Here is a 6,730-nt window from a genome sequence, read left to right on the forward strand (position 1 = left end):
ATTTACACGTTTTCATGGACGTGTTGGTTAATTCACACTGTATATTGAAACATACCTTATAACTTAACATTAAGGTTGAATTTACGCTAAAAGCGGTCGAAACTGTTAAAAAAGTTCTGGTGACTAATGTATAAAGCGAATGAAAGTAGTAATATATCAGTGAGTGTTTATATATTTTTTACTGAGAGCATTAAAAATTTGTCACTTTTTATGGAAAAATCGCTACACTGTACTATTACATAATATTGCCGTGCTAAAAGTGCGATTTTACGTCTTAACACATTCACCGCTGAGCTAGGACGTAGCCGATAACATGGGTTTTCCGGTATGTAGCGAAAACGCTTCGTAGAGGCAAACTACAATGTGTCGTGATTAGCGCTGAATGGGTTAATATTCATAGTGGACTCTGCTTTATGCAATGATACTGCCAAAACTACATTTATTTACTATTTTAACTTTCGCTTTTTCCTACTACGCTACAAATGCTTCTATCTGCCACCAGAACATATAGAAAATATAAATACATAACATAATTATTAAAATGAACACAAAATCGTTCGCATTTTTGATCAAAGTCCTATTTTAGATTATACTTTATAGTTGTAAGTAAATATAGAATCGAAGTCAGGAATACTGATATTCTTTTTATTTAGATTATTAAATCAAGTGAAGTTAATTATGAATATAATTCAATGTAAACTTTTGATATTGAGATTGTACAGAGATTCCGTAAGACATATGTTACCGGCTTACATTTATTCTAGCATTTTCAAAGAAAATGCAAACTATACACGTATAACGTATTATTATACATACGGGGTGACATTTCATATGTGATAAGGATTTGTTGTCGCATTTTTGTTTGGGCAATAAATTCCTATTTCCATGTAAATTTTTATGCTTGAACCAAACTGTGAAATAAGTATGAAAGAAACTTTTAAGTATGAAGTATAGATTCTACTTAATAGAGCAAATCAAGAAGTTTACAAAACAAAACAAGAAACACTCATTTGGTTATGTTCATCCTTATCACGTGTAATGCCACCCTGTATAAACAAATCTTAAGGCCTGTGCACACCGGATGCGTTGCGTAGACGTGCGCGTTGTAATATACAGATTCTTATGAGAGGCGTCACACCGCTTGCGTGACATGTGCGCACGGCTCCAACATTTTAACGTCCGTACACGCAGCCTGTGTGTTCTTTGTATTATAATGCAATAATCGAGTGACATTGACTGTCATTTGATACGCTACATTTCTTCCTAGTATATTCTGCTAGCTCCTTTTTTGTTGCCAATTTAACATCAATAGTCCATCCACAAGAGATTAGAGCTTAAATGTGTGTTATGTTAATATTTATGCTAATTTAAATTGTAACTTTGCTTATATCTTAAGACGCTATTGCTTTAATAACTTCAAGTATAAAGAGGCACTAAACCTTAGAATAAAAAGCCTAGGTGAGTTCTGGCAACCATGGTAAAGCGATTTAACCCTTTGACCGCCAAAGACGTCAACTAACGCTGCGTATACATGTCGGCGGCCGATCGTAAGATCAGGCAGATCGTAATGTTCCTGTGTAATGTTTTAACGATAGTGACATTAAACCAATATAATAATATAGGTAGGATAGGTTCGTTAGGTTGCTTTAGATGCCCGGAGGGCAAACTGCCCAGAATAAGGAGCCCCGCTAGCGGGGCTCCGTCGACTCAGGGAACGGGTCAAAGATTTTTACGTTTCACGATATGCCTAGGAATTTCACGATATGCCTGATCTTACGATCGGCCGCCGACATACATACATCCTAATATCAATCTTCGTGCATTCCGACAAGGTTCACGATGACTAGCTAGGCTAGCGTTCCAAAGGTTAACCTTTTCGACGCCGTGTCAAACACAAAAGCTGTCACGCTGACGCCACGTCACCGAAGTGTCAAAACTGAAATTGAACTTTATGCATATGCACGTAGGTCTATGTTGCTCTGTGTGGTCTGTGACCGATTAATCGGTCTTTGGCGTTGAACCTACGGTGCGGATATATCGGTTATTGGCGTCCAAAAGGTTAAACTATGCTAGGGTGACTGCTATAGTTAATTGGCCACTACATAGTAAGTGGCCACTCTTAGCAATAAGACTTATTTTGGCTTGTTTCTTTCTAACTTGTTAGGAAAGGCTAAGGAATTGTTTGACATGATGCCAACGGCCGCTTTCTATCACCGCACCGCTCGCCATCGGCAGGGTGCTCATCCACACACCCTAGAACAGTGGTTCCTAACCTTTTCAGTCCGGTTACCCCTATGACTAACTAGGGAACCTGATTTTACCCCTCCTTCCAATGGTAATAAAAAATAAAACGTGTACGTTTGTTGTATTGTTATATTAGGTTAGCTTATTACCCCCGTAAAATACCAGTTTTACCCCCACGGGGGTAATTACCCCCAGGTTAGGAACCACTGCCCTAGAACCTAAATGGTCGCGTACTGTGCAGTTTAAGAGGAATTTCCTCCCGCGGACGCTCCGGCTGTGGAATGAGCTCCCTTCCGAGGTTTTCCCGAGGGTCTACAGTATGGAGTTCTTCAAAAAAGGAGTGTACAGGTTTTTAAAAGGTCGGCAACGCGCATGTAACACCTCTGGAGTTGCAGGCGTCCATAGGCTACGGTGACTGCTTACCATCAGGCGGCCCGTATGCTTGTTTGTCACCGATGTGGTATTCAAAAAAAAGGCCAATTACTATGTAGTATTATCGATGGAGATAGTCGGATTTTTGTTTCACATATTAACATGTTTGTCTTTTTTATGGAACTAGGTTTTATTATTCTAAGTTATTAAACTATATATACCTATAGGTAATAATGTTTATGATATCCAAACATTATGCTTGTAAATTAAATAACAGAACTAATCACGGTATTTCATATCAAACGCTATGTAAAAAATTATAGTAAAATCTGTCAGCAATAAGTTTTAGATTTAAAAGCAATAAAAATGTAATAACCCCCTCAAGCAAAAGTAGGTCTAAGATGGTCGCGCTATTGTCGTCTGTCATCGTGGCCACTTTCTAAAAAGTGACTAGATAGACGAGAAAAGTGTAGCCATCATGTCTGTCAGTTTTATTTTGAACTTGAATTGTAAAATTTGTAAATTAACATTACTTTTGTGGTATTAGTGAGATTTTGCTTTGATCTGTCAAGTACAAAATACTTGTAAATATTGGTAATAAGAATTTTCAGTATAGTGAATGAATACTATATTTTACATGTTTAATCGTGTTAATATAAGCCTATACGTATGGTGTAGCTATGGATGAAAATAAACCAAACCAATTATATAAAATACTTAGTTATGTTAAAAACATTTAGTTTAATATCTTAAATGAGAGATTTAGTTGGCGACTAAGTAAATTCTGCCATTATTTTAACTGTAGAAATCACTTACCAAGTAAGTCTTGCACCAAAAGTATATAAACTACATTTAAGAAACTATAATATAACCGACATTTATATGGATGACCTATTTTTTATGTCAATGCACAATTACATGCTTTATGCAACTGAGCTACATCAATAAAAGAGATAAATAAAAGATTTTCTATCTTAACAGAAACACAATATAGCCTATATTTAAAAGGCTAAATTTGTATGGTTCTTTTGCTATATTCATAATTTTTACGATAAGGTAGAAAAATCAAATGTATCGAAACCTGTAAAAATTGTGTTAGGCTGCGTTTCCACCAACGATGTGCGAGGATGCGCAGCGAGGGATGTGTTTGTTAAGAACCTATAGAAACACTTCATTTACCTATCCTCGCAGCTCTAGTGGACGATATTCTATTGGTAGGTACATAACAAACAAATCCCTCGCTATGCATCCTCGCACATATCTGGTGGAAACGCAGCTTTAACCATAGTGTACTGAGTACCGTTTGGCTGAAAACACATTTTGAAAAAGTAATTCACTTCATTATTTTACTTATTGCACTGAAATTAGTTTAAAAGGGCGCGGATGGTGAATTGGCGACATTTTGAAATTATAATTTACTGATTTTACCATAGGTATTTTTTTTTACATTTTTCTTGTATTGATGCTGAGCTGTGAACTCTAATAAAGTTTAATATATACCTACCTAGCCTATTTTCTCAAGGCAGAACCTATACTATAGCGTACCTAAGTGTTGTATGACAACATTGTAAAAATCGTAATAGGTATAACATATAAGTGATACAGCCGATGTGACTATATTTATTGATATTGTATATTTTTGTGTTAAAAATAAATCGATCGAAAAAAATTGTGCTGTATTTTATTCTTTACATACACACAGACAGACGTGGTGGGGAACTTTGTTTTATAATGTCGCCTATAATTCGTGTTTTTAGGATTAGAAAGAACTATTCTTCTTAGTGCCACTTGCACCATCCCACTAACCTGGGGTTAACCGATTCAACCGTTAATCCAGTGCCAAATTGTACTGGTAACCATGACAACTCCAGGTTTAACCGGTTAACCCCGGGTTAGTGATTGGTCAAAGTGGCCCTTAGCTTCCCTACTTCTATAAGCTCGAGGTTCTAAATACGACATGCGGTAAAATGTTGAAGTACCTATTCTTAAACAGTTCTAAATAATCATGTTTGCTAAATTCTGGTTTTCTTAGATTTGCCACAAGTGTGCCCTGCAAAAATCCGGTACAAGCAAACTAAGTTATTTCCAATAAAACTGCTAGAAAATAAAAAGTGACCAAGCTATTACTCCATGCCATTTGCAATGACAAAGTGCGGCATGTCATCATTAATGACAAATTTCTATGAAAATATGACGTTTATAATGACAAACCCTCACTGTGTTCTATTCAAGTCGGTGCAAACGACTATACCTCTTATTGCACAAGAGTATTTGGGTGTATTGGGCGCCGGGCATAGATCGGTAACGCGCTGGCCACATTATGTTTTTGTTTATAGGTTGAAGCGAGACACAGCGATCGGACCTTTCATTCCCACCTATGGTTTTCGCCTTAGCCAGTCGCGCAATGTGGCCAGGCCGTATAGGCGCTTTATATAAGTCATTCCCATTTGTGGGGGTCAAATGGGACTACACAAGTATTTGGGCTATCTATGGTCCGAACGCTAGCCCAATGTGGATTAGCGGATTAGGGTTGCCAACTATTTTTTGGCGGAATATAGTATTTTCCAGAATAAGGCATCAAAAATATAGTACATTTCAAAAAAATATAGTACTTTTAGATAAATAAAATACTAAACATAAGTGTACTATACGTTTAATCGGAAATATAGTATTTTAGCGTACTATATATTTTTCCAAAAATATATAGTACAGAGAGCCAAAATATAGTACAATACTATACTATACTATTATATAGTACGGTTGGCAACCCTAATTAGCACTGAGTCAACAGTACGTAAACAAAACTAGGTAATCAAAGGAAAACAATTTATATTAGGATGTAAAGTTTATTAAGCTATTTGTGTCACATTTGCCACAATTGAACCAGTTTCTTCCGCGAATCTTATTAAACTTGTGAAGAATTACAACTAAAACATGAATAAATAATTAAACTAAATAGCCGTGTATTTAAAAAAAACAGTAATTCATTAGTAAAAACTGGCTAAAAATTATGACAATACAGTTAGTGTATGTAGGTACTTAAAAAAATAAATTCGTGTAAAAGTCCATAAATATTGTGATTTCATTACAAGAATTTACAAGTGCATGCTGCATGTTAAAAAACCCAAAAGACAAAATAAATAAATACAGACCAAAGAATTTTACCAAAAAATGAAGTTAATGTAAATTTAAAAGTGGAAATATTACTGTCTTGGGTGAGACTTGAACTCACGGCCTCTGGACCGAATAATAATAGCATCGGTCGCAGACGTTTCTGCTTGTAAAAAATTAAATTTTAATGTAGGTATACTCTCAGTAATAATATGCTATAGAGCAGCTATAACTATTTAATTCGTTTTCGTTTGACTGTCAAAATAATATATACAGACAGGGACCTATTGCTCGAATTTCTATAAGAAAGTATTAATGTTTCCTATGATGTAAAAAAAAGTAAAATTATAAAATAATGGACACTTCAAATGACCTAGCAAGATATATTTACAAACAAAAATAACAGCAGTACTATATTATTTGAGCGTTTCGCCTTCAGGCAATGCTTATATGGGGCATTATCTATGAAAAGGGACCTTGTTGTCGATGGCGCTTACGTCCCGCACAGCGTCGCGCGGCATTGTATTTATATCGGAGCATCGTTAATAATGGCGTAAGCGCCATCGACAATAAGGTCCCTTTTTATAGATAACGTCACATATAGGTGTACATAGTGTATTATTGTATGTGATGGCAGTTAGTGATTTTAAAGCTAATGTTGTAAGTATATAAGGCTGACTTGCCAACGTATATCATTTTTTCAAATTATCACCAACTAGATGTGTCCCCAATAGATAAGAGCAAAAAGAAATGTGTGAAAGTCTTAGGTACATAGCCTAGAAAGACTGGAAAAATGCACCGATTTAATTTTAAGAGCCAACAGGAGTGGTCATTTCTCCATACAAACATACTCGACTGTTTCCTCCGTGGGTTTTGAAGCTAGAGCAATGATTTTTTCAACACAGATTAATATTGTCAATATCTGTGTCGGACCGTTTTGCTTTCTTTGATATTTTTGTTTTTTAAGGCACTAGAGCCCTTCAAAAATGGCCAAAATGGCCTA

This window comes from Cydia amplana, chromosome 7 (genome assembly GCF_948474715.1).
Source record: "Cydia amplana chromosome 7, ilCydAmpl1.1, whole genome shotgun sequence".
NCBI classification, from domain to species: domain Eukaryota; kingdom Metazoa; phylum Arthropoda; class Insecta; order Lepidoptera; family Tortricidae; genus Cydia; species Cydia amplana.